This window comes from Sebastes fasciatus, chromosome 13 (genome assembly GCF_043250625.1).
Source record: "Sebastes fasciatus isolate fSebFas1 chromosome 13, fSebFas1.pri, whole genome shotgun sequence".
Taxonomy (NCBI): Eukaryota; Metazoa; Chordata; class Actinopteri; order Perciformes; family Sebastidae; genus Sebastes; species Sebastes fasciatus.
In genome coordinates, this window is record NC_133807.1 from 32,270,185 (window position 1) to 32,289,242 (window position 19,058).

At 41.7% G+C, this 19,058-nt stretch overlaps 1 protein-coding gene across 3 annotated transcripts in view; it reads right to left on the minus strand.

Annotated features, from left to right (window-relative positions):
- Nucleotides 1–19,058, minus strand: part of elfn2b (extracellular leucine-rich repeat and fibronectin type III domain containing 2b) — an 86,561-nt gene that overhangs the window by 37,945 nt on the left and 29,558 nt on the right. The window contains exon 1 of one of the 3 annotated variants that reach the window (XM_074656966.1): nt 6,851–7,530. The exons of the other annotated variants lie outside the window; for them this stretch is intronic. The gene's annotated coding sequence lies outside the window, so the exon portion shown is untranslated. Of the gene's footprint in view, nt 1–6,850; nt 7,531–19,058 lie in introns of those variants that run through there. 3 annotated transcript variants of the gene reach the window in all.

The window sequence follows — 19,058 nt, forward strand, 5'->3', positions numbered from 1 at the left end:
ATGTTAATACCAGGTCTGAACAGGGCCTTAGTCAAATAGTACCCGGGGTTTCAAATAATTTGTTCATACCATGTAATTCTGCACCTGATTTGACTGTTATCAGCTCATTAAATGTGTGATATCAGTCATTATAAGCCTCATAGATGTGGGGCAGTAGGGGCCTACTCTGCCTACTATGTTTTAACTGTTTGTGTCCTGTGTTCACAGCGTTCAGTTTCATTTTCACTTCACAAACGGAGCAGTTTTAAACCCAACCATGTAATTTTTTCCTCAACTTAACTAAGTGGGCTTAGCTATTGCGAGCTGCAATGATTTATACGTGTATGAAGTTACAAACAGTCCCTTTAAGTCTCGTTTACACAGACGTTGAAGGTCCTAACACTTGCCTTGTTTGACAACCACAATGTAGCAGCCATTAGAGGAGCTGCACTGGATGCCTGCATGTAACACGGTACTAGTGTTTCTGCAAATGTTGTCATGTTTGAAATGAAGAAACATTTCCAGTAAACTCAACGACTTACTGCTTTTGCATTAAGACAACAAAGACCACAGAGACAATGGTGATTGCCCCTTTATTACTCTGTGTTTGTGTCTGAAATGTCCCTCGGTGCTGGAAAGACAGACCCACATAGGCCATTTAGAGTCAAATTGCAGGGTATACGAGGCTATAGCAGAGGGTGCCAGTCATTTATGGTTTTGTTTGTTTGTGGTTATTATTGCAATGTCTCGAATTTAATACAGTAAAATGACAAAAGTGAAATGCTTCAAAACAAGCACAATGTGATCCTATAATTGCAGCTCAAATCTGTCACATAGCGTCTGAAATGTGAGCAATAAACTGACGGGGAGGACGATAAAATCTAAAAGACACATTGTTAAAATGTGTATTTCTATGTCTGCTATTGTCACATCACATGCAAATGATACGCTGTGTGTGCACATTAAGTTATGCTCATAAAAACACATCCTACTGTACGTGCGCAGTCACGTACACACAAGGGAGTTAAACTACATGTAGAGCGGGTACGCTTTGTTAGTCGGTAGATGTTATAATGAACTCACTGCTCTCCGAAGCGAGACACACACAGTCAGTGCAGTGAAACACATTTACTGGCACTCACTTTATACTGGCAAACACACACACAGTCGTCTTGCTTTCTAAGAAATCACATGGACTTCTCTTGGCACATCACTGTACTCACAGATTATATTTGTTTCTGTACTTAAGTATTATGGCAGTTTATGAAAAGTAAGCTGCAACAATGTATCAGCAATGTATTCCCAAATCATGCAAAAGCTCCTATAAACCGATTGCAATTCAAAAAAACTTGGCAAAATGATTATAGTTTGATTTTTCCCGACATAGCTTGGAAAACCATATGGAATAACAATCAAACAAGCTTCCAAAAAAATCCTAATTACCAAAGCATTCCCCTAAGATTCAACACCGGATCAAGTTAGCTCCGTCTCGTCTTTCTTGTACCTATAGGTACTTTAACGCATATGTTTTGGGAATGCTCTGAGGTACAGTCTTTATCAGAAATTCTCAACAAGGAGATGTTGCCCCTTATTATGCTTACTAAATAACAATCCTCAGGTCCCTATGTCTGTCCATTGTGGCGACCCCTGCTGTCGCCTATATACAGTAGTAGTGTTCCTGTTAACCTGCCATCAGGGCCTTCTTGGAACACCTGGGCCCAGTGCTCACAGCCTATAAAGCCTAGGCTCATGACTCATTCTCTCTCTCTCTCTCTCTTTCCCCGCAGACCACATCGCTGGGCTTGTGGCATCCTTAGGTTCTCCTTGGTTAATCTTTTGCTTGTTTTATACATTTTACAAAATACACACGCCATTTACACTCTCCATGCACACCTAACACTACTGATACTACTGATATTCACACTCCATACCTTTTGATCCTTTTGTTCTGCATAATTTACTCTACTTTTGTTAAATCAATTAATTGATTTAATCGTTACCACGGTGTATCTCCCTACTTGTCATGGCTTTTGAGAGCCAGGTTGTGACACCATGAAAAAAAGAATTTGGCTGTCTGGCCTAACTGCTGCAAAGTAAATCCTAAAGTAGTACAGTGGAGACCGCCACACATACTGTCATTAAACCATTGGTGGTACTTGTTGTTAGATAGTTTGACTCTAGAACTCTCTATTGCACGATCTCGTGGTGTGGTGCTAAGGAAAACACCATAATGTCTTGGTCAGAAGCTCTAGCTGTTGAATCTCTCACCAGAGGAAGGGAGGGTTCCCTGGGGGGGTAGATCACTCAGGGAAATGGGGGGTTAAATATAATTATAAAACAAATTGCTGACATTTAGACACGTGTGTGTGTGTGTGTATGTGCGTGCATATGTAAGTGTGTGTGCATACATACAGTACACATAAGTATATGAATTTAGGTCATGTGTACGTAGGTACATTGTACGTCTGTATCTGTTTGTGCAGACATACCAATTCATGTGTATATCAATATGCATGTTTCCATATTATTAATTGCACGCTAGGTATTGTTATGTGCATGCACAATATACCATGAATCAATTTAAGTTTAATTGTTTTGGAACTACATCTGAACTGTATATGTACACAAGTTCTTTTCTGTGAACATGAACTAATAAAAAGTTGTTCATAAAAAAATAAAAAAGCTACAAGAATCTGTGACAGAGTGAAGAACTTTTAAATCCAGAGCCAGGCCAGCGTGCATCCTGCTATCCTGGCACCAAGATCTGGGTTAAGAACTGCAAATACTCGACCTGCGACTACACTCACAAGATTCATCATCCTTTCACCCTCTCTCTCTCTCTCCTTCTCTCACCCCAAACTTGTGTTTGCTCACCTCCGGTCTCGCAGTAAAACATTCCTCCTCTCTCTCTCTTCCATCCCGACTACACTCCATCCATCCTCGACCTCCACTCTCAACCCTGCCCCCCCCATCTTAATTGATGGCCTCACCTTTCTGTCACTCCCTCACTTTATCTCCCTCCCTTCATTCCTCACTGTAGTTGCTCTCCTCTGAACCAGGACCCATTAGTTTCCCTCTTGAAAAGCAAACTCTTCGGTCTGAGATGCGAGCAGCCAAACATATAGGCTTCTACTCAAGAAAAAGCGCTCCATTGAAAGTGTATTCTACCAAAATGCTTAAACAAAAATGTATGACAAATTATGAATTATCTGTGTCAAAATGTCTTTTCCTAAATAAACTAGTAGAGTAAAGAGACGTTTACACCTTTACCCATTATCTATACCTGCCTTATATTTTTAGAAATACAATACTAACTGTTACAAAGCTCCTTTCAGGAGATTAGAAGATACACAATAAAATCCAAGACTATAAATCCCAGAACAAACCATAGCTGATTAGGAGGAAGCAGATAAACCAAGCAAAATTACACCAAGGTAAGGTTAAAACATTGGTTGTAAGAAGTTGGTTGTATCTTTCTACAATCTAGAAATGCTCTGACTTAACAAAGACTTAAAGTGGTCCAGGTTGGATAATATAATATATAAAAAGGCACGTATGACAGTATGAGGACCAATAATTATTACTTCATACTTCTCATTCTTTAAATGTAAGAAATTGTGTCGTATCCAAGCAATTTAAGTGAATCGTGTTAATACAGAGGTATATAAAGCACATCCACATAACAGAAGAGGAACTGAAATTACTGGAAGACACACACATGCACACAAATCACAAATAGTTATTATAATTTGATTCAAGAAAAAAAAAAAAAATCAGCTACAGTTTGCATTTTGAAAAACAAATTTTTTGGGGTTCGCGATTTCAGGCGGTTTTCTGTAAAAAACACACCAGACTTTCACCCAGGAGACCGGTGTTCGTCAATGTTGATGTGTCACATAACTTCGGAACTTAAGTCAACACCACTTCCAGAGTTATTTTAACCCAAAACATGAGTTTTATTTTGAAAAGACTGGAGCGGAAATTGATAAGTGCGTCACGTGTTGCTGGACATTCGTAGGAAAAATGCACCAAAAATGAGGAATAACTTTTCGTAAGGAATCATACGAACCGTTGTATGAGGACACATTGTCTCTTTAGAGGTGATTTATTTAAAAAAATAAAAGCATAATGCAAATGTATGATTATCTAATTAGCAAACACAACTGATTGCTATTGATGGACACCTATCCACTCATACTGTATCTTGAAATTAACTTTTTTTCTTTGTTTTGCAGTTCAACTTTCTCAAATTTCCTTTGCCAGTCAAAAGTCACATTTGGGAAACAGTTTTTTTCCCCTCTCTCAGAAGTCTGTCAGTTTTCTCTGACAGTCAGTCACAGAGATGGGGGACGGAGAAAGACAGTGTGAGGGAGAGAAGTAGCTATACTGTGTACACAAAGGGGTGTTGATATGAATTATAGATTAAAAGTGAATGGAAGGTAGTCTGCCGTGCATCACTGAGGTGATGAGGTCACATGGTGAGAAGTGGCTTGTGGGTGGAGGTAGAAAAGAAGCAGTGAAAGACAAGTAGTGCAGGATGAAAGAGACAAGGATAGAGGGAAGAAATAACGTGGGAGAGATGGGACGAGTTTGTGATTAGGAGAAAAAGTGCAAGAAGAAAGAGAGAGAGTGGCTGAGAACGTGAGAAGGTGATAAAGAGAGGGAGGTGAAGAGACAGGGAGAGCATGAAATGACAAAGAACAATGTTGAGGAAGGTAAACAGCTGTTTCTGAGTTGACACTGGAAGACAGATAATAAAAACAAGCCTCATTATAACTCCCATCGTCCTCTGGGCTGCTTTAGAGAAGTTTAGATGCCATCATTATCAGTTTACCTGCTATTCTCTACCTCTCTCGACCCCTCTCTCTCTCCCTCTTGCTCACCTTTCTGACAGCTTGGCGGGGGTAAGACTATGCTCCCGTAATTATGTCTGGGTTTTTCTCTGTCGCTCTCTTTTCTACCTGACACCCTCCAGCAAGCCACAGCAGGATCCAATTTAAAAAAACAGGGCAATCAATGTGTACCTTTCCTCGGAGTGGTAACAATGTCCAGCACCCACTCTCGGTGGGATGTTGATGGGTAAACATGAGGTGGAGAGCTAGCAGTTGTCCGTCTGTCTATCTGTCTGTCTATTTTTTTCCTGTCCACTCTCTCTCTACCTCTGTCCGTGGGCGACAGTATTTCTGTCTTCCCTGCGATGATACGTGCATGTAGGCATATCAGCATATGGCCTGTGATCGTAAGCTGGTTGGAAGAACAATGGCGTTGATTGCGAGAACAATGGTTTCACACAGTGCTGACTGCAACGGTAATGATCACTGCCACATTCTCTCCGTTTTGAAAGCCAAGTGTGCCTCCGTTGCGTGCACATAAATCACAATTCTAGCAAAAGCAAAAAGCAACAACAAGAAGCACATTTGGTGCAATTAATATGGATGCATTTCACTAATTTTCTTATATAAGAAACATGTCTAGCGTTGACTGTGAGACCATTCGGTTTTATCATCTATTCACATAGTGAATCACTGAAAGAACATATAAAAGAGATAGCGAACTCTAGCGTCCGTAGTAATTATGACAGAAGCAAAAGCGGAAGTCAGGCACAGCGTTAAGTTGCACTTTTGAGAGGTAGTTATTTTAAGCCAAATCACAAAGTTTACCCCAAACTTAAGCAAGGGCTTTTGTTGCCTAAACCTAAAGAAGTTGTAGTTTTGTTGCCGAAATCTAAAGAAGTTGTACTTTGTTCCCTAAATCTAAAGAAGTTGTAGTTTTGTTGCCTGAACCTAAAGTAGTTGTAGTTTTGTTGTCTAAACCTAAAGAAGTTGTAATTTTGTTCCCTAAACCTAAAGTAGTTGTAGTTTTGTTGTCTAAACCTAAAGAGGATGTAGCCAAAAACCTAAAGAAGTTGTAGTTTTGTTGCCTAAACCTGAAGCAGTTGTAGTTTTGTTGTCTAAACCTAAAGAAGTTGCAGTTTTTTGCTGCCTAAACCTAAAAAAGTTGTAATTTTGTTCCCTAAACCTAAAGAAGTTGTAGTTTTGTTGCCTAAACCTGAAGAAGTTGTAGTTTTGTTGCCTAAACCTAAATAAGTTGTAGTTTTGTTGCAGAAACCTAAATAACTTATAGTTTTGTTGCCTATACCTAAAGAAGTTGTAGTTTTAGAAGTTGTAGCTTTGTTGCCTATGTTTTGCTTTCACTTTTACGACATAGTACACCCCTAATGACTCACACCTACGGTGCTCATAGCGACCAATAATACCCATTTAATGGCCTGATAACAGTCAAATCAGTGAATTTACAGACACAACAACAAGGTTTTGAAGTATGAATGAAGTGTTTTTAGCGAGCTACTACCTTTTGCAGACATGCAATAGAGTTCTGATGCTCCATGAAACAGTTGTAACTCTCTCTCTGTGTGATTTTATTAGTGGTGGCTACGTTTATGAGTTTGATTGTCTTTGGAGTAACCTTTAGGGCTTTGCACCTATTTACCGACCCGTACAGTGTGCAGCATGTGCTGAGCAGCTAACAGGTCGCTCTCATTCGAGGCTACCTAGATAGTATAACCCTGACATGCTTCCCAAGTTTAAAATAACACAGGGCTAGGTCTCAGACGACACACTGTTCCTCATTTAGTGCTCCAGTTTCATCTTCTTGGCCATGTATGTGTGTATGTGGTGGTGATAGGTGTGTATGTGTGTGAGCGTCTTAATGACCACAGTAGTGGCCCAGTAATAACTTCCTGAAACGATCCTAAAAATACCATACAGTAACTTTTTAAAAGCACATATGCTTATTTGAGTAGAAGAACTTGGATGAAATGCGGCACCGCTTGGGAGCTGAGCTCAAAAATCAGTAAGTTCACAGAGCTCACCACGTCCTTGTCATCATCTGTGAGTCTGGTCTGTGTACACTGAGCTGAGTCGCTTGTTTGTTTACTGAGCCCATCAGTACAGCCGTCCTGCGTCTTGTATTATTTAAGATTCTGCAAGAATCTACTGTAATCCTTCACAGAAATAATGCAGAACAGACATCCATTAGTTCAAAGGAGTTATTCTTTATTCAAATAGCGCTACAGTTTGTTTCATAAAGTCATCTTATTGTAGGCTGTAGACTAAGTCTATTTGTATAGAAAGATCAAATCAAAATGGAATAACATGAATAAATAAAAAACTAAATACAGTGCATGTGAAAGTGAAGTCTGACTCATTGCCACTAGTGTCATAAAAAGGGTAAAAAGCTCTTCAGAACTGTGAGACTGTGCGGTGGTTTCTGTTCAAACAGATGCATAACCAAAGCTGCTGGGCCAAACAAAAACACATTGTTGCTATAGCACCACTTCACAGCAGTTTGTCACACACAGAGAGACAAACACAGCCAAACTATTGTCATCACATTGACAGTAGAAAATAAAGTTGAACAGTTGTTGTGGCCTTTTTGAGTTGAAAAAGTTTAGCATGATATCAAAGTTGCTTCTTAAAAGGAACAGTGAGTAACATTTAAAGGGGATCAACTGGCCAAAATGGAATTTAATATTAATAAGTATGTTTTATTTAGTGTATAATCACATGGAAATAATGAATTGTTGTGTTTTAGGACTACCCAATTACTGTATGTTACGTCCCAGTACGGTCGGGAAGAAACATAAGCCGATGTAGTCAGTGTGAAGTGGCCATTTATTGTAAAATTGACAATCAGCTGAGACAACAAGGGCTGCAGACAATCAAGTATAATGTTGCAGCAAACTAAAGCGAACACAAGTGTGTTGATATAAAATATAAAACTAGGAACTCAATAAAATAAAAACGTCTGCAAACTAGAAATAAAGATCACAGCTGAGCTGGAAAGCAACTAGATATGAACAATAAATAAAACTTCTTAAACTATTCTCAATCTAACAAACAAAACGCATCTATACAGAGGAAAGACTAGCCAAAATGCACAGTAATATGTGACCTAACAATAAACTAATCCCTAACCCAGTTCCAACCAAATCACAAAATGCTTCTGTACTTCTAAGGTAACATCAAACAAGGCACTCAATACCATCAAGTTAGTTAGTTAGTTTGTTACAGAATCACACAACAAAGAAGCAACGAGGTGGACTGGTCAAGGGTAATCACAGCCACCCGTGCCGTTCATCTCCGGCAGCGCTTTTATCTGGTTCAAATGCCTTTTACCATTTTAAAATTTGTCTGGTCTCCCATTTTTGTTGCTGCCTTTGAGCCGGGTTGTAACAAATGGGGGGCTCGTCCGGGATGTAGAATGAGCCGTTTATATCTACATACGGAGCGGGTCCTCTTCACGGATCTGGCCGCCATGTTTCTACAGAAGCCCAGAACGGACAAACCAAACACTGGCTCTAGATAAGGACATTTGCATTTTCGCGCTGGCCACCGTAGTTCTCCTACACGCTTGGCAGACGGGAGAAGTTTCAGTTGGTTGCAATTTGCAATCTGCAACCTCAACGGTAGATACGGCCAAATCCTACCCACTGTACCTCTAACTTAATCTTATCCACCCAGTGGGCAACCTCTGGGTCTAAAAAGTGAAGCCAATGCTGAAGTGCCTTAAACCAGCAGGGGGCGACTCCTCTGGTTGCTAAAAGAAGTCTGATTGTATAGAAGTCTATGAGAAAATGAGCCTACTTCTCACTTGATTTATTACCTCAGTAAACATTGTAAACATGAGTTTATGGTCTCAATCACTAATTTCAAGTCTTCTTCAATACAGCATGATGTTCATTTAGTAAATTATGGTCCCATTTAGAGTCAAATAGACCATAAAGCAGGAGATGCTTTAGGGCGGGGCTACCTTGTGATTGACAGGTTGCTACCACGGCGTTGTCCGGTCTGGGAGTTGTTGTTTTCGTCTTACAACTTTAACCCTTTCACAGTGTGTTAAAACTTCATCGAAGTTAAATTTAACCTATTTTGGTCGCCAAAAAATGTCTTATTCAGCGTTGGGTTGTACTTAGCTCCTCCCTCTTGTGTCACTCCAAAAACCAGTGGGTGACATCACGGTGACAACGTCCAGTTCTTATATATACAGTCTATGTATCTACCATATCATTCATCATTACACCACAGCGTGTCAATCCCAGTAGTAGTGTCAAGTTGCTGTACCTGGTCTCGAGAGGAAGGAAGAACCTCCATTAACACTTAACAGAAGTTAAAACTGCCATCAAAGGAAATCAGCACATTCAATTTAAACTCGCCATGTAAAACAGTTGGATCCCCTCACAGTTATCAGCGTTGGACCGCTCTCTAAACTGCCTTCTTATAACAGTAATAGTTTCAAGTGGAGTAGAAGTGGCCTCTCAGTCGATATCTTATTAATACCCTCATCTTTTATTTAATTTCAGTCAGATTTCCCATCACTCCACAGGGCAGGTAATGGACTGTTTCTAGTGTCCTCATTTTTGCTGATGCTGTTGATGTTCTCTTTATTCTAACACTTTCATTCGAGGCGTTAGGAAATCAGCACGGGAGGCTAAAAAAAAAAAATCGCCTGTATCTTCTAAGAAGAAAGTGTAACGGCCAGCAGCTAAATGCAGGTTTTTACGTGAATGACACCTGAGTTTACCAGCTGACTTGATATGAGTGATACTGTACGATGGTAACGACGTCTTGCCTGTAGAGATGTCGGTGCTGTGGGTTGGTGCAGTGAGACGTGACTGTTATTCCGCCCATAGAGCGCCTGGAGAAAGTGAAGGCCTCTTTGAGACAAGTTTTAACAGCCTGTTTTTCTTCTGATCCCTGGAAGCTGTTGGTCTGAACAGTCCTGCAACTTGTGCACGTGTAAATCATGCTACAGTATGCAGGCTGTCCACATTCTGCGCCAGTGGACAAATATGGTCATAATCTCCGAGCGTACACCCCCCATCCCCATCCCCCCACCCACCTCCCTCTTTCTCTGAGAATAGAGAACATTAGAGACTACGCGGACCTAGAAATATCATGGCGCTCATAAAATATACATGATAGATACACAGAGAAAAAAAACACGGTTCCCTGCTGCGTGAAGTATCTGCTCATAAAACGAACTCAAAGAAAGCTGGGTGTGGATGCACAAAAATCACCAAGGGAGGATTGTCTGAATGATGCTTCATTCTGTCTTTGATCATATTTCTCTTTCTTCCTTCCTCCGCTTCAACCTCTGACTGTCAGTTATTATCATTTTTTTTATGCTGTTGTATAGCAGTCGCTTCTGGATTAGGTTTTTGCAAGCATACTGATCTGATTACAGCACTAGATAGGTCAGCTTATGCAACATGTATGGCTCGCTGCATATGGGGGATGTCTCTTTCGCTCTCATGCTCTCCGACTTGTTCCTTCTCCTGTGTTCTCCCACTCTCTTGATTTGTTGGTTATATCCATAGTGAATTAGATCTTATTTAAAAAAAAGGTCCAGCATAACGAGAACCACATAGTCCAAGTGTTGTTTGGCAGAGGACATTGTCTTCAAAGTGCTTCTAAAAGATTTTGGAAGCGTGCACATCTGGCTGCAGATGTTTTTAATGCTGATGAATGTTTTTTTGATACCTTGTGATTCTGTAATTTGCTCTTTGTTTTCGTTTTCAATTGTTATGTTTGTTTTATGTCTGCAACCATGTAACTGTGCTGCTGCCTATCTTGGCCACGACACTCTTGGAAAAGAGATTTTTAATCTCGATGAGTTTTTACTCCTGGTTAAATAAAAGCACCAGAAAATGTTCTGTGGAGAGCCGGGCCGTAAAGTGAAAGTCAGAGTAGATTAGTAACCTCCTACTCTTCTCTCAGATAAATACACACTGCTCTCTTTCTTTCTTAAACTTATATGTCTAATTCTCATGAATCAGATCGTCCTCATTTCCCCTTCTCCCCACGCTCATTACGTAATGTCTCTTCTCTAATTGAGGGTACTACACAGACGATGTGTGTGTGTGCATGTATCCTACAGCATGTGTGAGTTTATAAGTAGATTAGTTGGTGTCCTCTACTACATTTCTTTTCTGCAGAAATATAATTGCACTTTCTCTTTAGTTCCTTTTCTGTCACTGGCACTCTTACGTCACGGTTTGTTTCTTTGTCCCTCCTCTTCAGCCACATCCCCACCTCCTCAGAGACTACCCGTTGCCATTTTCCTTCAATCCACCAGATGTCCTCGGACCGTCCTTCCTTTCCCCGTCACCTGACTGCCACACCCATCCACACACCTGCTTCCACTTCCCTCATCTCTGTAACTGGAGCTGCGGTTGTGCGTTGTGATTGGTTCAATTTTGGGGAGCGTAGACCAGATTTTACTGCGCATGTGTTGTACCCCAAAGATATGATGTGTTGATGACGCGTGACGTCTCCTCTTTGCACTCTCGTTGCATCATGCTCTGCAATAACCTGGCCTTTCCTCACCGAACTCTTCACCTGCATCTCAATAGGCTTGACGTCATGCACACGTGGACGACGATAACCTCACGAGAGCGAGGCGGCCACAGATTTTAGAGCCAGGCGCCACAGCTGCTCTCCACCGACTTCAAGACCCAGGGCATTATGGGAAACGCCTGGCTGTTGCCTGATCAAAGAGCGGATGGCTCTTAGTTTTGACAACAAACACCACGTGTTGTAGAAAGTCACAACTTTCCGTGTGATTGTAATATTTAACGCTAGATTGTAGGATGTTAGTCTCATGTTGTGCAATGAAGGTTTCATCTGTTAACAAACACATCTTGTGTGGTTGATAATATTAATAATGAAGGTTATTTATATAGCACTTATTAAAAGGAGTGATCTAACAGGATGTCACTTTTCCTGTGACTTCCCGTATATTCTTTGAAGGCTGCTGGAAACGGCTGGAAACTGTCCGACTGCATTGAGTTTTGCTACCCGCTCTCTGATTCTATAAGCTCATTCCTGCATTAAATCATTGAAGTGCACAAGGCTGCCTGTCTCTTCTGCGTTTGGGTCCTTCCCCCGCTCCCTGCGTTACCGACGGTGACACGAGGCACTGATAATTACTTCAAGGTTGCAGCTCCGTTTGCCAACAGACCTGGCGAGTGGATTAACACTACAGAGAGTGGAAGGACAGAAAGATTGAGGGGAGGATGTTGGGAGCCAGAAAAAATCTGAGGCAACGTTAAAAAGAGTATATATATATATATAGAGAGAGAGAGAGAGTATATATCTATGTCTCTGGGCCTATCTGTGTACGTGTGCATCTGTGTGTACCATCTGTTCTGTGACTCTGAATGCACCCATGCAAATAAGAATATACATTGAAGGATGAAATAACACAAACAACTATAAATACAGAGACAGAGCGACACATGGATCGGGAGGAACTGAGAAAGAGACACACTAACAGATTGCATCTTTTTTTACCCTCTCTCTGCATGGCAGCTAAGCATAAGCTCAGCGAGGGTGAAAAAATACTATATCAAAAGGAGGAAAGGGCCGATGATGCAACCCAATGTAAACAGGATTAGTAAATGCTAGACGCAGCATATACTGGCACACTACTGCCACGTACGGCAACACCACAAACAGGACTAGGCCAGGCAGGCAGGCAGGCAGGCAGGCAGGCAGGCAGGCAGGCAGAAAGGCAGCGAGGGATACATACATGAGAGAAGAGATGAGGAGGAACAGAAAGAACCTAAGAAGGATTTGTTTATTTTTGTACATAATAGAAGACCAGCCGTGTGTCTTGCACAAACAGATGTAGGAATATATGCAGCCTAAAAGCAAGAGAGAAAGAAAGGGGGCCAGCTGTGCACAACTGAAAGACAGACTACAGAGGTATGAGTGCTGATAATATAGATTTGTCTATGTGCATATGTCACAGTCATAGTGTCTTCCCTTACTGTTGGAAGTTTAAAAGCTGAGACCTGCATGATGGTGAATGAAAGACGAGAGGAACAGTTGGGAGAAGTATGTTTCACGCTGCACGCCTCATTACATACACGCAGGCAGCGGGGGAAAGTCATGATTTAAGTGCAGGCCTCCGCTAACGTCCAATAATATCACCAGGTTGCTGCTATTTTTACTGTTTCTTCGTGCTAGCCATGACACAGCAGTTATACAAGGGAAGCCGAAGCATGGGCGTACACGCCACATATTGTGCGCCTATGACTAATGACTCAGAAAACTGATTTAAAAATCCAAATAATGTGGAGCGATAGTGACACAACATCATCCCATTCATCAGAATCTGTAGGATTATTCCACCTGGGAGCATAAAACATGCACATGCATGCTCAGAAACACACAGATGGAGCGCATAACCTCCTCGGCTAAGGTTGGGGTTATTGTGCCGTCTAGAAACTTGACAGGCAGCTGTGAAACAGCAATCGAATTTATAGGGAGAATATAAATCTGTATATGCAAATGATATGGCGAACAAAAAAACCCGACAGAAATGGGAGTCTCAAGTGAGGTAAAAATAAACTGGGTATCAAAAAGATAATTGACAAGTGCCATTTTGGTTCCCAGCTGCATCGAAATGTGTTTGTGGTGGCAATCAAATGTAAACCTGGTGGCAGTAACCCTTACCCATCTGCTTTGCCAAGACAAACAAGTGCCCACAAAAGGACGATTTGCAGCCACTTTGACATCTGAGATAATGGGGAAAGGCAAAGTGATGAAAGTCTCGGTGGCTATCAGTCAAAAACAAGCTCAGAACTCATCAGTAAAACATGTCACACACTTGATGAGACTCAAACTGTGAGGTCATTTAATGCTTTGTTCCTTCAGCACCAACACACACAGACACACACTCTCTCTCTCTCATCACACACACAAAAATGTCTTTCTATTTATCACTTCCGGACACACACACACACACATAAATAGAAATACATGCAGCTTAGTTGTGTCATACACACACGCACACACACACACACACACAGCCAGACACAAACATACTCAAAGTCTCAGTTCTAGGCTGCCACCCAATCGATAATCCCATTATAGCTGAAAAGGCTCTTTTATTTGTTCTGATTGAGTTTGGTGAGGGAGTGGGGGGGGTGGGAGAGGGTGGGGGAGGGGAAGAGGGGCATGGCTCATAATTAAAGCAGGATTTGCTAGATTGATGGTTAAATGGGGCGGATCTCAATGTAAGCAAACACACTTGCTGTGCTGTGTCACATGCAAAAATATGACAAAAGCCTCTTTTCCTCCCTCGACCCGTCCCTCTTCTCAACAACAGCATGTCGATCACTGGATGTGGTGAAGATGTGTGTGCATCAGTATGGATGAAGAGGAGTCACAACTTTGACCTGAAGTGAAATGTGCTGATCTCCAGAGTCTGAACAACTGGCCTTTGATATCTACAGTAGCAGTTCCACGTGTATATGAACCTTGACAGCCTTGACAAAGACACACAAGCGTGCACGCACCAACCTGGAGGTGTCTAGAAGGTAACCCGCAAATTGCAAAATCTGATCTGAAATTTGCAAAAACTCTCGCGAGACTCGCTGCCCGAAAACCTATCCTAACCTTAACTATTCAAGATCAATACCTAACCTTAACCAATCGAGATCAATACCTAACCTTAACCAATCGAGATCAACGCCTAACCTTAACTATTCAAGATCAACACCTAACCTTAACTATTCAAGATCAATACTTAACTATATCCCCGAATCGTGGGTTACCTTCTAGACACGACCCACCACATTCCTGCTTGTGAGGATGAACAAACATTAAATCAAGTGAATTTCCCTCAACACACATCACAAAGAAACACATCTTACTTTCACAGCCCCTCATAGATTTGATTATTTGTTGTCTGTGATGAAGCACGTTCACCGAGTCAAAATTGGTTTGAAGTGCCTTTAAGCAAGGCTCTAAACCTAGAATGCATCTCTACTGGTAAACTGTGGTTATACTGGACTCTTATCAGAGTAAATGTACAATGTGAGTGCTGTGTGCTGCGCTGCGTCCCAGTGCAACCGTTCCCTCAGGCTGTTGCTGTAACAGTCTGGTCTTCATTGGCATTCATGCCGCTGGCAATCACAATGTTTCAGGTACTCGTCTGCCAAGTAGTGTGGCACCACGGATTCAAGCGATACAGTACACGGAACACACACTGAAAGCTAGCAGCTCCTTAGCAAAAGTCAGTTTACAGTGCACGCAAATTAAAAAGGGACCTATTGTGCTTTTTTCCCCTTTCCTTAATGCCAGGATCAGACTACAGAATATTATTGCAATGGTCATTACGTCAGATTAGACGATTGAGGGTCATAAATTCTTGTCGTGACTGTCTGACGGACTACACATCCATCTGTCCCCTGTTCCAGCAATACACACTCTCCCTGCACCGCCGTCTTAATAATAATATATACGGGCTTACCGGGGCTCAAGCCACCGGGCCCGACCATGTAAAGGGACCCACGAGGCTCCACAATAAAAATATAATTCACTGGGAGAAGCGAAAGCGGGCGTGCAATGGGATGCTCCATGCGCAAAGATGCAACGACGGTGGTGTTTTTTTACTCCGACACAACCTAGATTGAATATCCTACGGTGAGGTTCTGGCTGCAGTTACTGCTGGGAAGGTCCGATGACATCATTCTGCATAATAAGTAGCCATGTGCTTCTGTTTACAGCTGTGTCAAATTCACGGCTGTCCACAGAACACTTCGTGAAAGCAAATAAAAAAAAATCAAACATACTAGACTTTCTGTCCAGACGTCGTGAGGCGACGACACTCATGTATCGTTCCTGATCCCCTACGACGGCCGTGTCGGGCTATAATCGGGCTGATATCTGTTTAGTCTGAACCAGGCATTAGGGTGTTATATAGTTTTTTGTGCTCGTAAACGGTCTGCAGTTACAAAGCCCAAAGTCCACGCCAAAGAGAGTTACTCTCCCCCCACAGAAAAACTTCTCCTGAACTGCCTCGCTAGAAGTCCCACCTTTTTTTTTTTTTATCTGTAACGTGGTAATGTCACCAAGTAAAACACTTTGCTTATAGCGGCTAGTTTGGCACTGAGTCTGAAGAGTTTGGTTCGGTTGACCAATCGTAACAGCATGTTTTAGTGGAAACCCAAAACATAATAATGCACCTGAAAATGAGCACAATAAAGTCCTCTTTAAGAAATGCTGCAGTCGTCACTTGCATGACCTTCCTCAAATTGCGTACAGCATTAATGCAAAGGTGCGTTACCTGCTTGATAAAGGCTTACAGAGCACATAATTACACAAGTATTGCTTTCTAAATGGCTCTCTAGCATGCAGGATAAACCTCTGAGAATGCCACACCGTGTTATGTGCCAAGATGTAGATAAGCTTTCCACCATTAGATGGATTTCAAACCAGACTCTCATTATTCATGGCTAAAGCTGGAAGGCACCGTCTTAGTTTTATTTTGCATGTCAAGATATCCCTCACCTGTCCTCTCCACTTCTACCGCTGCTTCTGAAAAACGCTGCCACCAATAGCACCTTCAACAATCAAGAAGCCTGCAACATTCAAACCTATTTCCCCGTCTCCTCAATCTCCTGCCTTGTTTGTGGAAAGTGGAGGCACAATCTCTCTCACCGAGAAACAATAGCGCGTGAAACATCTGACACATGGCGACGGGAAAAGGCTGCAGTGATCCAGGAGCAAAGCAGCAGCAGCCGACATGTGACTGGAAGGCGCCGTACGCAAACCACCTGAAGCGTTAACAGAATTATAACAATGCTGTTAATGGCTCTGAGATGTTGGAGTGACAGGCTTAATGTCTTCCTCAGTCTCATCAAGTAAGTCAATAATTGCCTCCCTTAATAGCCTATAACAGTTAATAGTTTCTCTGTTGGTTAACTGAAACAACGTTAATGTCTAAATATTCTCTCCTTGCCACGCCTGGAGTGCTTTTGGCTCGCTGCAATCATCACTACAATAGCAGTTTTTACACGACATGCATCACGTCTCTTTAATGCTCCCTGTATCACCTAGACCAGGGGTCAGCAACCTGCATCTCTTCAGCTCCTCTCCAGTGGCTCCCTGTGGACTTTTAAAAATGGAAATGAATAACTGTTCTTTGTTTACATTTTCATTTTTATTTCTCATTTTTGTAGGTCTATGGTACGACGGTACGACGGAGTATTAGGGCCACATTGAGGAAAAAAAATAGTCATAACATTATGAAAATAAAGTCATAATATTATAAAGTAGTAATTTTACATGTTATTTTCTTTTTTTCTCGTAAAGTTATGAATTTATTCTCGTAATATTGCGACTTTTTTTCTCTGGTAATATGACTATTCTTGTAATATGACAACTTTTTTTTCCTCGTACAGTTATGACTTTATTCTGAAATTCACATTTTATTTTTTTTCCCTCAATGTGGCCCTAATACTCCGTAGTACATTGTCTCTTTGGCCCTCACTGCATTAGACTTATATACTATATACTTAGACTATAAACTAATAACCTTCATCACAATACTCAAATGTTTTGCGGCTCCAGACAGATTATTTTTCTTTATTTTTTTGCCTTAAAATGTCTCTTTTGATAGTAAAGGTTGCTGACCCCTGACCCCTGACCTAGAAGGCCGGCGTTTTAGCCTTGACTTTTATGAATAGTACTCACCCTTTAAAAACAATTGTTTGCCTTCAAAGGGCATCAATTTGTGTCTTGAAATACAAACTAATTAATTTCATTAAATATACAAGAGAGCCGAGGATGCACTCTGTAACTGCTGTTTGTGAATCAGAAGCTGTTTTATGTTTTGCTGTACTGTTGGGTACACAAAGGCATCAGGATGTTTTATTAGTTCTCCTGTCAGGCTTAAGAAGCCCTTTACAGTTAAGGAGCCCCTGGAGGCCACTCCGCTTCTATACCTGTCTGGACCAAAGTGATGTGAAGTGACTGACTAACTGACAGTGCCATCCTCCGAGGGTTTCGACGAGTGGGCTAAAATGCGGGCTAAAGAGCCTTCGAATACAAAAGGACAGGGGGATTCACTCATATAGGCGATTATATCACTGTGTGACGAAGCAAACAGTACACATCTCACAGGGTCACAGCTACTCATTTAGCAGGTCACAGCTGATTATATAGGCAGCATGAGTTCACATTGCATCCCACATGAAGTAGCATGTGATTCCTTCATGTAGTCTATGGCTGTATCCAAAACCTCATATACTAGGAGTACGTACTGATTTGGCCAAAATGTAGTATGTAGTATGCAAAACAAAAACAAAATCTCCAGTATGCATCGGACCAGTCTACCTCGCCTACTGTATCCCACAAAGCAAAGCGCTGGAACGGTACAGGCTACAGTTACAACAACAACAGCAGCCAAAAACGGCTCATTTTCATCACTAAATTCACTTCTGAACATTTTTGAGGCCCGAAATCAACTGTGTAGATTTTGAATATTGACAGTTTTACAATATTAGATGGAGAATTGAACATTTGCTTTGATGTTTTCGGAGTTTAGAAGCTCCACAAACTGCCTTGACAGCTAGTTATATTGCCTGCCGGGGTCGCTACCTCTCCAGCCAGCCGGGCGGTCACGCTCACAGACCGCTATGAGCTGGAGCTCTCTAGAGACCGGTCTTTTATTTCCTAGCTGACGGATAGTTTTGTTTAAATATCACGACACAAATGTTCCATTAGTGATGCTCAGAGAGCAGCTAAAGAGCAGCAGAGTGGCGAGGAAAGAGGAGAGGGAAAGAGCTGCAATGCAGTATGTACTGTATACTGTATACTGTATACTGTGTTTGTCAGTAGTATGTAGTAGGCGGTTTCAAAAACAGCCATTGTGTATGCACTGTATTTTTGTTTTTTATTAAAATGTTAGGGGTTGGCTTTGGGTTTTCCTTTTTTCCTCTTTCATGACTAGACGGTTTTGAACAGCATATCAGCCTCTTAGCTACGGAACTCTGCTGACTTTCAGAAGCTGATGTAACGAAGAGGCCATTCCTGCATTTACTGCCGAGGATGTTTTATTTGTAAAGACAGAAGAATGAGCTGTTTCTGTGATTCAAGGGGGTTTCCCCCGTGAGGAGACAACACTGTGTCCGACAGAGACGCTCACGCTCACAGTGATAGTCATGACGGTGCATGTGAGGTCACTGTAGTCATGCAACACACGGCCTTTCCTTGCAAAACCATGTC